This window comes from Erinaceus europaeus, chromosome 23, assembly GCF_950295315.1.
Source record: "Erinaceus europaeus chromosome 23, mEriEur2.1, whole genome shotgun sequence".
Taxonomy (NCBI): Eukaryota; Metazoa; Chordata; class Mammalia; order Eulipotyphla; family Erinaceidae; genus Erinaceus; species Erinaceus europaeus.
Window position 1 is genome coordinate 7,972,711 of NC_080184.1, and position 12,884 is coordinate 7,985,594.

Sequence of the window (12,884 nt, forward strand, 5' to 3'; positions counted from 1 at the left end):
TAAAGAAAATTTGAGAAAAAATGTTTCACAGTTATGCGTACAAGAACTAAGAGATGGGCAGAGGTCACAAAGGCTGTCATGTCTTTTTAAATGCACATAGTGCAAAGTGCAAGAACTGGCTTAAGAATCCCGGTTCAATCCCCTGCCCTCCACCTGCAGGGACTTCATAAGCACTGAAGCAGACTTACAGATGTCTATCTTTTTCTCCCTCTTTGTATCTCCCCCTCCTATTTCGATTTCTTTGTTCTGTCCAACAACAGCAATAACAACAAGAAGGGTAACAATATGGCCTCCAGGAGAAGTGGATTTGTAGTGCTGGCATCAAGCCCGTGATAACCTGGGAGCTATAAATAAACTAATTCATTAATAAAACAATGTGATGTCCTTAAATGATTTGGTATTAGATATGAAAGTTTAGTTGGGAGTCGGGTAGGTAGTACAGCAGGTTAAGTGCACATGGCGCAAAGAGAAAGGACCGGGGTGAGGATCCTGGTTCGAGCCCTGGCTCCCCACCTGCAGGGAAGTTGCTTCACTGGTGGTGAAGCAGGTCTGCAGGTGTCCATCTTTCTCTCTCCTTCTCTGTCTCCCCTTCCTCTCTCCATTTCTCTCTGCCCGAACAACAATGACATTAGTAACAACAATAACTACAATAACAACAAAAAAAAAACAAGGGTAAAAAAATGAAAAAATAAATAAATATTAAAAGTTTAGTCTAAACACTTTACTTTTCAAAGATGTATTCTGATTTAGTTTTGATACCGGGCTTAGATTGTTTAAGCAAGTTAATATTATAATACTTAAGAGACCATAATCAGGGCTAGAAATGGACATAACCTATGATCCTGCAATTCCTCTCCTGGGGAATCTATCCTAAGGAACTCAACATATCCATCCAAAAATACTTGTGTACACATATGTTCTTGGCAGCACAATTTGTAAAAGCCAAAACCTGGAAGCAACCCAGGTGTCCAATAACAGATGAGTGGTTTAGCAAGTTGTGGTATATATACAATGGAATACTACTCAGCTGTAAAAAATGGTGACTTCACTGTTTTCAGCTGATCTTGGATGGACCTTGAAAAATTCATGTTAAGTGAAATAAGTCAGAAACAGAAGGATGAATATGGGATAATCTCACTCTCAGGCAAAAGTTGAAAAACAAGATCAGAAAACAAAACAAAACAAGTAGAACCTGAAATGGAATTTGCGTATTGCACCAAAGTAAAAGACTCTGGGGTGGGTGGGTGTGTGGGGAGAATACAGGTCCAAGAAGGATGACAGAGGACCTAGTGGGGGTTTTATTGTTATATGGGAAACCGGGGAATGTTATGCATGTACGAACTACTGTATTTACTGTTGAATGTGAAAAATTAATTCCCCAATAAAGAAAATAAAAAAAGGGGGAGTCGGGCGGTAGCGCAGCGGGTTAAGCGCATGTGGCACAAAGCGCAAGGACCGGCATAAGGATCCCGGTTCCAACCCCCCGACTCCCCACCTGCAGGGGCGTCGCTTCACAGGTGGTGAAGCAGGTCTGCAGGTGTCTGTCTTTCTCTCCCCCTCTCTATCTTCCCCTCCTCTCTCCATTTCTCTCTGTCCTATCCAACAACAACAACAACAATAACTACAACAATAAAACAAGGGCAACAAAAGGGAATTAAAAAAAAAGAAATCTATCAGGGGAGGGGATGGGATACAGAGTTCAGGTAGTGGGAATTGTGTGGAGTTGTACCCCTCTTATCCTATGATTTAGTCAATGTTTCCTTTTTATAAAAAAAAAAAAATTTTTTTTAAAGGAAAATCAATAATGTGCCTGGTGGTGGCACACCACATTGAGTGCACACATTACCATGTGCAATGATTTGTGTTCAAGTCTCTCATCCTGTAAGGGTGAAGCCACACATGCAATGACAAAATGCCACAAGTTTCTCTCTTTTCTCCCCATAAATTTCCCTATAAATTTCTATCTGTTCTATCAAGTAAAATTATATATTACATATATAAATATTTGTGTATATATGTATATATGTTAGGTTCAGTAGTCCAAGAAATTCACCAAGAGAGAGCAGAGTGATGTAAAGACAAAAAGCTTTTATTACTAGCCCAGGCATGGATGGGGCTAGGGCTGAGACCTCACAGCTGTTCTGACCTCACAGCTCGACCACGAACCACAACACAGGAGGAGATATATAGGGTATGGGTTACATAGCATACACGACAAGCTTAGCCTTGTGGTTATCTTTACACATCCGGGGAAATGTGGGGAAATGCTTAATGGTCCCTATCTCTCCAGAGATGCCTTGGCTCTATCTCTCTGGAGATGGCTTTCTTAATGCTCAGCTTATCTTTGTTCCTGTTGACGCAGGGCCATGGGTTAAATTTCCAGTAATGGTCCTGAATTCCAGGACCTGTTCTTCTGAAACTGGGGCCTATCTCATTTCTGCAGTTTTGGAGCCTGTCATAGAGTCACTGCAGTCTGCACCCTTCATATATATTTACTTATCTTACTGAGCACAGTTCAGATGTGGCTTCTTGTGGTAAGGAGAATTGAACCTGAACCTTTGGAGCCTCAGGCATGAGAGTCACTTTGCATAAACATTATGCTATCATCTACTCCCTCCCTTTAAATAAATACTTATTTAAAAGAGAAAAGAGAATCAAAGGCCCTCAGATATTTATAGATATATATTTAAAAAGATCATGCTACCATAAGATGATTACATATTAAAATAGTATATTAGAAATTCAGAGGATAGAGGGTTGCATTGTTTATGATAATGTCGGTAATGCTGTGATAATAAAAAGTATACAACACTAGTGAACTAGAAAAGAAGTGAAGGATGTACCACTGAAAAAATGGGGAAGGAAAAAATATAGAGATAGACAGATAGTTACAGAACCAGCCCATATCAGTGAACTTAGGAGAACGACTGCAGTTTCCAGTGGAGAGGATGGGACACAATTCTGGCAGTGAGAACTATATGGAAATATATCCCTATTATTTTATAATCTTATAAATTAATATTAAATCACTTCTTCTTCTAGCGTTTGCCCTTCTTCCGTAGCCAGTCAGCAGCATCAGGTTGAGCCTGATGTCAAGTTTCGAGACCTCCTTTGAATCTGGAGAGGTGGCAGTCGTTGACTATGTGGGTCATAGTCTGTCTGTAGCTGCAGGGGCAGTTCGGGTCGTCTCTGGCTCCCCAGCGATGGAACATAGCGGCGCACCGGCCATGGCCTGTTCCATAGCGATTGAGGAGGGCCCGATCATAACGTGCTAGGTCAAAGCCGGGTTGACGCTTGCAGGGGTCTGTGATGAGGTGTTTGTTCTTGACCTCAGCTGACTGCCAACTCTGTTTCCAAGAGACTGGAACAGAGAATTTCAGTGTAGGTGTAGGGGACCAGATTGGGTGATGAGACGTCAAGCGTTGGACAGGGTGGGCGAAGATATCCGCGTATATTGGCAGGTCCGGTCGAGCGTAGACGTGGGAAATGAACTTAGATGATGCCGCATCCCGACGAATATCTGGCGGGGCGATGTTGCTAAGAACTGGCAGCCATGGAACCGGGGTGGAACGGATGGTTCCAGAAATGATCCTCATGGAGGAATATAATTTGGAATCGACCAAGTAGACATGGGGGCTACGGAACCATCCTGGGGCACAGTATTCTGCAGTGGAATAGCATAATGCCAGAGATGATGATCCTAGTGTGGAAGCACTCGCGCCCCATGAGGAGCTGACCAGTCTTGCAATGATGTTATTCCTCGCGCCCACCTTTGCTGCAGTTTTTATGAGATGTTTGTGAAATGACAGAGTGCGATCGAGAGTAACACCAAGATAGACTGGCTGGGCTTCATGCCGGATTCTCGTATCGTCAAGCTGCACATTAAGCTCATGCGAGGCCAAGGCATGGTGTAGACGGAAAACAGATGATACCGTTTTTGCAGTGCTAGGGATTAGTCGCCATTTTTTACAGTAATCAGATATCAGAGACATGTCTTTCGTGAGTGTTTCCTCGAGGATGTCGAACTTGGATGTCTGAGTTGCACAGCAGATGTCATCGGCGTAGATGAACTTCCTTGAAGAAGTTTCTGGAAGGTCATTGATGTAAATATTAAATAGCGTAGGAGCCAGAACAGAGCCCTGGGGGAGGCCACTGGAGACAAGTCTCCATCTGCTAGACTTGTCACCCAGATGCACCCGGAATCTTCTGTTTTGGAGAAGAAACAATACAGTGTTGGCCACCCATGGAGACAGGCATCTTGAGATCTTGACTCGGAGACCTCGGTGCCAGACCGTGTCATAGGCTGCTGTGAGATCAACAAAGATAGCACCCGTCTTTAAATTCTTCTGGAATCCATTTTCAATTTAAGTTGAGAGGGCCAGGACTTGTTCGCAGGTAGATCTTCCTGGGCGGAAACCAGCTTGGGCGGGTGATAGGAATTTCTCTGTAAGAGGAGAAAAACGTGACAGAAGCAGCCTCTCAAGGAGTTTGTTACACACGGAGAGGAGAGAAATTGGTCTATAGCTGGCGGCCAGTGTTGGGTCTTTCTTTGGTTTCAAAACTGCTATTATCTTTGCACGACGCCAAATTTTGGGCATAGATTCGGATTCCAAGATGTGGGACAGGAATGTAGTGAGCCACTTCTTTGCCGTGGGGCCCAAGTTAAGAATGAGTTCTGGGGTGATGTTATCATAGGCAGCAGCCGTTCCCGGTTTAACCCTCTTCAAAGCATCTTCCAGTTCAGACAGTGTAAAGGGAGAGAGTTTTGGAGATGGACAAGATAAACGGAAGTGGGATGACCACTCATGCGAAATTTCTCTTTTCCAGACTGGGTCAATCTTAGCACATCCAACTTGAGTTAGGTGACTGGCCACTGAATTTTGAGATACAGGAGGATGGGAGACGGGAGAGGGTTGGCTACCGGCACCCAGACTATGAAGAAGCTTCCAGGCCTTCCTACTTGAGTGGGTGAAGTTCAGACTTTCCGTGAGTTGTTGCCAGTGGGCTTGGCGTGCTGCATCCAGGGAGGCAATGAGATGGTCAGCCACATCTGGGTCGCCCGACTCATCATACTGCTTTAGTAGTTGCTCGCATTCAGCATCAAGACAAGGCGTATAGTTAGCACGTCTCCCATGAGGAATAGCTTGGGAAGCTGCTTTGTAGATGGCTTGGCGGAAGCGCCTGTAGGAATCTTCAGAGGGGATAGAGTTAATTGGAATTGCAGGAATAGATTTGTTGGTAAGATCACTGAACAGATGCCAGTTTGCTTTCCGAAAGTTCCATCTTAGTTTCTCCGAGCACAGAATCAGTGGGAGCTGGAGACCAATGTGGATGATAGCTGGGCGGTGATGACTGTGCGGGAAGATCTTGAGAACTTGTCTCGTAGCGGGAAAGGCTTGGCCGTTGACTGTGCTAATCCAGCACAGGTCAGGTGATGAGTCTTTATTCCATCTAGCACTGTGAAAAGAGGCTGGCTGTTTGGGATCGTATAATAGGGAGAGGTCATTCGCTGAAGCCCAGTCGGCTACGAGTGATTAATAATAACCTGCAGGCAGGGAGGGTCCAAGGAACGGAATAGGTGGGGATCTTTCAGGCAACACAATGTTTATGTAGATAAAAAGGAGCAGGCCATAGTATCAGGAATGCAGAGTGCTTTGTGAGGCAGGATGTCTGATGGGACAAGGCAAACCTTGGGGAGTCAGCAGAGAAAAAGATACTGACAGGAAGGACGTGGCCCTCAGATCAAACCCTTCGAAGCTCAACCACATCCTCACAATTTCCCTACACTGTGGAAGGACCCTGGTTTGAGCCCCCGGCTCCCCGCCTGCAGGGGAGTCGCTTCACAGGCGGTGAAGCAGGTCTGCAGGTGTCTGTCTTTCTCTCCCCCTCTCTGTCTTCCCCTTTTCTCTCCATTCCTTTCTGTCCTACCTAATAATGACGACATCAATAACAACAACAATAATAACTACAACAATAAAACAAGGGCAACAAAAGGGTATAAATAAGTAAATAATAATAATATTAAAAATATATATGACTACAAATAGCTGAGCTAACTAGCACAGTGGGTAGGCAAATCCCTTCCATGTCTGAGACTCCCAAGTCTGGTTTAATCTCTAGATTACCAGAAGTAGGAACTGAACAGTGTTATGAGAAAAATTATAAGTAGCATAAAAGATAACAAATTCTGATTCCCAGTTAGAAACAGGCAGTGGACAGGACTGCACATTCTCAGTTTCTGCACACTACATTCGAGTCACTGTAACTGCGTCAACATTTTTTATGCCTCTCTTCATGCCTCTCACTTTAAAGTAGGGGACTGCTTATGTTTCTCCAACAAGCTTATTAGAAGACAGTCCAATCCTGGGACACTTCTGCTAGATTCTCTGCTAAGACTAGAATAAACTCAATAAAAACAAGATGCACATGGGTAACATTTCTCAGTTTTCCACACAGCAATTAAAACCCCACTAGGAAAACTAACAAATGTTACACATGTACAAACTATTGTATTTTATTTTACTGTTGACTCTAAACCATTAACTTCTCAATAAACAAATTTAAAAAAAAAAACTGTAACAGCTCCAGGGATAATATAACAGAGAACAGAAGTTTAAAGTCACTAATAAAAAAATGAAAATGAGAAAGATTAAAGAAGTCTTTAGTTTCTATCTACTGAAACCCCAGGTCCCAAAGAAGGCAAAGCAATCACAGGGGCCCTGGATCCAGCTGGTGGCTGACAGGTGCTGACAAACATGCTGACTCCCCAACCTGAACATCTTGCCTGTGGTCAGCAGGTCCTTCCTCGCTCCCTCAGAAGAGAATGGGGGTGGTGGGGGTATAGCATAATGGTTATGCAAAGAAACTTTCATGCCTGAGACTCTCAAGTCCCAGGTTCAATTCCCCACACTGCCATAAGCCAGGGCTGAGGAGTGCTCTGGTTAAAAAAAAGAAAAAAGAAAAAAAAGAAGAGAATGGGACTAATCCAGAAACTGCACCCATGATTGGGAGGAAAAAAAAAAAAAGAGGGCGGAGGGTAGATAGCATAATGGTTATGCAAACAGACTCTCATGCCTGAGGCTTCAAAGTCCCAGGTTCAATCCCCCGCACCACCAGAAGCCAGATTTGAACAGTGCTCTGGTTAAAAAAAATAAAAATAATAAAATAAAATAAAAAGAATAGTGAGGCACCCCCTCTTCCACAGAGCACACACGAATAGGACAGCACAAGAGAAATCCAGGCCCGGTGTAAGGTGGGGATGGTGGATTGACCAGGGAAAGGCCCAGACACACGGCTCCATTCAGAAATATTCTTTTCTTCTTTTTTATTTTTATTTTTATTTTTTATTTATTTATTTATTTATTTATTCCCTTTTGTTGCCCTTGTTATATTGTTGTAGTTATTATAGATGCCGTCGTTGTTGGATAGGACAGAGAGAAATGGAGAGAGGAGGGGGAGACAGAGAGGGGGAGAGAAAGACAGACACCTGCAGACCTGCTTCACCGCCTGTGAAGCGACTCCCCTGCAGGTGGGGAGCCGGGGCTCCAACCCGGGGGCTTCTGCAGGGCCTTGCATCGCGCCACATGTGCTTAACCGCAGCACTACTTCCCGACTCCCATCCCGGGATATTCTAGCAAGTCTCAAGCAAACCCTCCCAATCGCAGCCTCAATGAGCCACACTCACAATATCCCGTCCAGTTTGAACTTACTGAAGTCTCCTCTCCAATGTCCAAATCAGCAGGAGATGAGAGCAGCACTGAGAGAATAGTAGCGAAAAGTGGTGTCCCAGAAACACAGGATCCATTGCTAGTGTCTCTTACTTCCTGCAGTGTCGGTTTTCACTTTGGAGCACCGCCCACCAGCAGCCCACATTGGTCCATGTCCACTGTCTCAGAGTTTAATTGGATGAAGCCCTTGCCACACACAACTACTCTTCTGATTGGATAACGTTCACACCCAATCAAAACCAGATTTCTAAGTGACAGCAATGCTGTCCTATCAACTTCTATAGGGGCTGTGCTTGGAGAAGCATTAAAGCCAGAAATGGCTGGCAAAGCTTTCTCTTGAGTAATCTAGAAGCTTCAACTGTTAAAAACCTACAGTTCCATCAGCTTCCTCACCCAGTTAGCTTTCTCCTGCTCGCTCTCTTCCGTGCTGCTTGGCCATATGAGGCGCAGCTCTGTGACCACGCACCCTGGGGACTTGGTGCTGCTGCTGTGCCCAGCATGCAAACTGCACCCTGCAGCCTGCTCACAGCCTGGCTCCTGGAGAGCAGTGGGCTCCTTTGACCTGGAGGCTGCCTGCTGGCCCTGAGCCCTGCTCTGCTCTGCTCTCTGTAGGTAAGTTCACTAACAAACAAGCATGGATAGCAATAGAAAATGGTATTGGCACTATGGGTATCATCAGGGTCTCACAGGAAGCTTTGGTAAATGTCGTTTAGTGTAGTCTACCTAATGTTGCGACTGAATGGAACAAACAGATGGTTTGGTGCTTTCAAAAGTGTACAAGCTGCTACTGAACTAGATTCACTGTTGCGGAGGAGGGAGCAGCTAACTGAGGCCATTCCCATTCCCTTCCTGGGGAGTTCTAGGCTGAATCTGACTTGGAAAAAAAATTGCAAGAGAGCCAGTTATGTTTCAGGGAGATGAGAATTTATTGGGAGCAAGGAAGGACACAAAAATGAGAACAAAATACAAGTCATGTAGCATAAATACCCTCAAGACAGAGAAAGGAAATCCAAACACTCCTGGTCTTCCAAGCTCCATAATCCCTTTAAAGGAAGGACAGGACGCTCAGGGGATGTGCTTCAGCCCTAGTCTTCAGGGGCTCACATCTGCATTTTATGACTTTTTGTAATTGGGTAGAGAGGCAGTGCTGGTGCTTCTGGGCCCTGAGTAGGTCCTTTCTCCTGGCTTCCTTCAGGGTGCAGAGGGAGGGGAGCTGTTTTCCTTAAATTGCCCTCCAACACACAACTCTGTCAGGAAAAAGTAACTGGAATTAATGATGTTCTTGGAGAAAATCCAGGACTCATCAATAAATCTTGAGTTAATTAGTAAGGAAGCATATGAAAAATACATAAAATTATGGGGGTAGATAGCATAATGGTTATGCAAATAGTCTCTCATGATTGAAGCTCCAAAGTCCCAGTTCAATTACCCAGCACTACATTAAACCAGGGCTGAGTAGTGCTTTGGTAAAATAATAATAATTCAAAATAATAGTATTAATACATGAATTCTATTAAGGTCTAAGAATGGAAATTCTAAACTTTTATGGAACAACTTAATCTAGCACAGTTGCTTTAAATTACTCATGGAGATAAGAATTTAGGTAGCAACTTCTAGCAATAGTAATGGAAGGAGAAATTATTTACAATAATACTTCTGGGTGAAACTACCCCTTAACTTACTAACTACTGCATATCAGCATGACTTTTTTTTTTTTTATAACATCCTATTATTTCTAGGCCACTCTTCAGTTCTAACATCTAATTTTGTGAGAATGTCTAGCTTAAAGTTATATAATTCAAAGATAGCATTAATATCTTTTTTTGTTATCTGTGACCACGTGTGGCCAGTAGTTTTTTTTTAATATTTTATTTTTGAGAGAGATGCAGACAGAGAGACACATAAACAACAGAGCACTGCTTAGCTCTGGCTTATGGTGGTGTGGGGGATTGAACCTAGGACTTTGGAGCTTCATGCATGAGAGTCTGTTTGCATAACCATTATGCTATTTCCCCCACCTGATAACATTAATATCTTAAGTCACATATAATGTAATCAGCTTACATTCATCCCTGGTCACAGTGCTTAGTGATAGAACTTTGGCAATAACTGTGGATAAGAGGTAGTTGCCAGACCAACAATACTGTCTTAATTTTTGCAATATACTGTGTTTGATGATACTGTTTTTATATACTGAAGCAATAGTCTTGCTGGAAAACAAGGCCAGTTTAATAATAAAATGTTAAAAAAATGACTCTTTCTAGATAGCAGATAGCAAGTAATCCTTCTGAACTAGATGATCTAATGAGTGAGGAAGCATATGAGAAATATTTATCTCCCCTTCTCTATCTTCTCCTTCCCTCTCAATTTGTCTTTGTCTTATTAAATAAAATAGATTTTAAAAAAGAGGGAAACTGGCACTAGCTGATAGTGGTGTGTGGTATTCCCTGGGGCCTTGGAGCCTTAGGCATGAGAGTCTTTTTTTTTTTTTTTGAATAACCATTATGAGAGCACATTTCTTTTTAATGTATTATTTATTTATTTATTAGAAACACAGGGAAATTCAGAGGGAAAGAGATAGAGAGGAAGGGAAAGAGAAACACCTTCAGATATCTCAGTGGTAGGTTTCCCTGTTAACATTCTTAAGTACGAAGTTTGATCCTTGGGACTGCCTATGTCAGAGTTGAACAGCATTCTATTCACCCCTCCCATAAAATTAATAAATAGATTTAAAAAGAAATGTAACAGTTGAAGGGTCTTTTGACAATTCTTGAGAAGCCTCTCTCATTCAGATTCATCAGTTGTCTCTGATCAGAATGAAAGCGCTATCGAACAGGCCATGGCCGGTGCGCCGCTATGTTCCATCGCTGGGGAGCCAGAGACGACCCGAACTGCCCCTGCGGCTCCAGACAGACTATGACCCACATAGTCAACAACTGCCACCTCTCCAGATTCAAAGGAGGTCTCGAAACTTGACATCAGGCTCAACCTGATGCTGTTGACTGGCTACGGAAGAAGGGCAAACGCTAGAAGAAGAAGAATGAAAGCAAAACTCTTTGAGGAATATTCAGCTTTCTATACCTGATTTTAGCACAAAGGCTCAGAATCAGTGATCATTCAGTTTCTTTCTCTAGAAGTAAATTTCTTTTACCTGTGGGATTTTGTAGTTTCATAAGTGGTCCTATCTCAGCTAAACATTCTGGAATAATTCCTGAAACATGGCAGCAAATTTTATGTGTTTGTGGCTGTTACAGTTAGAAAAGTCTGACACACACACACACACACACACACACACACACACACCTCTTATCCTTTTTTATTTTATTTTTATATTTTTTAAAATTTTATTTATTTATTTATTTTCCCTTTTGTTGCCCTTGTTTTATCGTTGTAGTTATTATTGTTGTTGTTATTGGTGTTGTTGTTGGATAGGACAGAGAGAAATGGAGAGAGGAGGGGAAGACAGAGAGGGGGAGAGAAAGACAGACACCTGCAGACCTGCTTCACCGCCTGTGAAGTGACTCCCCTGCAGGTGGGGAGCCGGGGGCTTGAACCAGGATCCTTATGCTGGTCCTTGTGCTTTGCGCCACCTGCATGCACTTAACCCGCGTGCTTAACCCGCTGTGCTACCGCCCGACTCCCACCTCTTATCCTTTTGACCCAAAGTAAGATGTTCTCTAAAAGATTATGATATCTAATAATGAAATTATGGATATTGAAAGCCAATGTCACATTTGGGATCAAATGGCTGTTCATGTTGATCTCTACAATGGCAAAGAAAGGTCAGAGCATAATGTTCATTGTTGCTGTGCCCCCTAAATGGAGGGCACAACATCAGAGACTGTGATCAAGTCAGTTCAGGGACATCTTTGAACCTATTCCAAGTAATGAGATATGCTAGATTCTGTTTGAGGTCCAGACATTAGCACACCTAGTTGAGTTCACAAGGCTAGCTGAGCAAGGCCCTGTGTTAAAACTGTAGTTCCCAGCTGCAGGGGAAGCTCCACTAGTGGTGAAGCAGTCTCCCTACCTATCCCACCCTTCCCAATTTCTCTCTCTAATCAAATCAAATGAAAAAAAGAAAGGAAAATCAAAAAATTACTGCTTGTATCAATGGATTCATTATACACTCACTGAGTTCAGTGATAATTAATGACTTTTTTTTTGTTACCGTATGTTTAAATTTACATTTATAATTTTTTTCCAAATTAACTCTTAAATATATTTCAGAATCCCAAATTTACTGCATATCAATTTGTGTTGACTTTTGGAGGCCACAAAGCAGAGCATCACATGAAATAGCCCATAAAAATAAATTTAGAATATTTAGTACAGATAAAACTATATCAGTTACCAATTTAACTTCAACACATTCAAGTGTAATTTTCTTGTTCATGTCTAGTTGTCCAAAGATGTTGGGTTGGGTTATCAATACTACATAACTGGGAATTTTTTTTTTCTTAGGCACTGCAATGTTCATCTCTGGTTTAGGATGGTGCAGGGTATTGAACCTGGGACTTGGAAGCCTCCATAGGGAGATTCTCTTTGCATAACACTTATGCTGTCTACCCCTGCCCTTCATCCTTTTTAATGAGGTAAGTATTTATTAAGTTTGCTGACCATTATGATTGGTTTTGTTGTCTATATTTTATTTTATTCCTCATTTGTATTTCAGTAATGGTTTATAAGATCATAAATTTACAGGGATATATATATATATAGCTTAGCTCCATGCCCACTGCAATAGTTCTGTCCCTCTCACCCCCAAATCCAGGTTTCCCCCCAGGATAACCGCCATAGTGTTATAAACATATGTTGCCCTCTGGCTTACACTTTGATGTAGATATATAAACTAAGCATTTTGAAACTTTACGTAGTCCTCTCCATGAGGATTCATGTCCCGTCCCGCGGGACCTTCAACGAGGGTTAACCTAGGAGAGGGAGTGAGGACAAGGAAAGGAGGGAGAGGGAAGGGGACAAGGCACGCGAGAGAAATGAGACAAGTCAAGATTCTGATCAAGTCTGTTTATTAGCACCAAAGATGCTGTTTTTAAGGCCAGGGCAAGGGGGAGTTAGCAGCTGGGGACTGTTGATTGAAGTGGTGTGTTGTCGTGGTAATCAGCCTTTATCTGGAAGGTCCTGGGTGATTCATGGGGA

The 12,884-nt window shown here is 42.7% G+C and overlaps 1 protein-coding gene across 4 annotated transcripts in view; it reads right to left on the bottom strand.

The window, feature by feature from the left end:
* Window positions 1–12,884, bottom strand: part of LOC132535583 (zinc finger protein 14-like) — a 178,921-nt gene that overhangs the window by 143,554 nt on the left and 22,483 nt on the right. Inside the window, exon 1 of one of the 4 annotated variants that reach the window (XM_060182108.1) lies at window positions 7,710–7,851. The exons of 2 other annotated variants lie outside the window; for them this stretch is intronic. The gene's annotated coding sequence lies outside the window, so the exon portion shown is untranslated. Of the gene's footprint in view, window positions 1–7,709; window positions 7,852–12,884 lie in introns of those variants that run through there. One more of the 4 variants, XM_060182106.1, reaches the window with a different exon arrangement.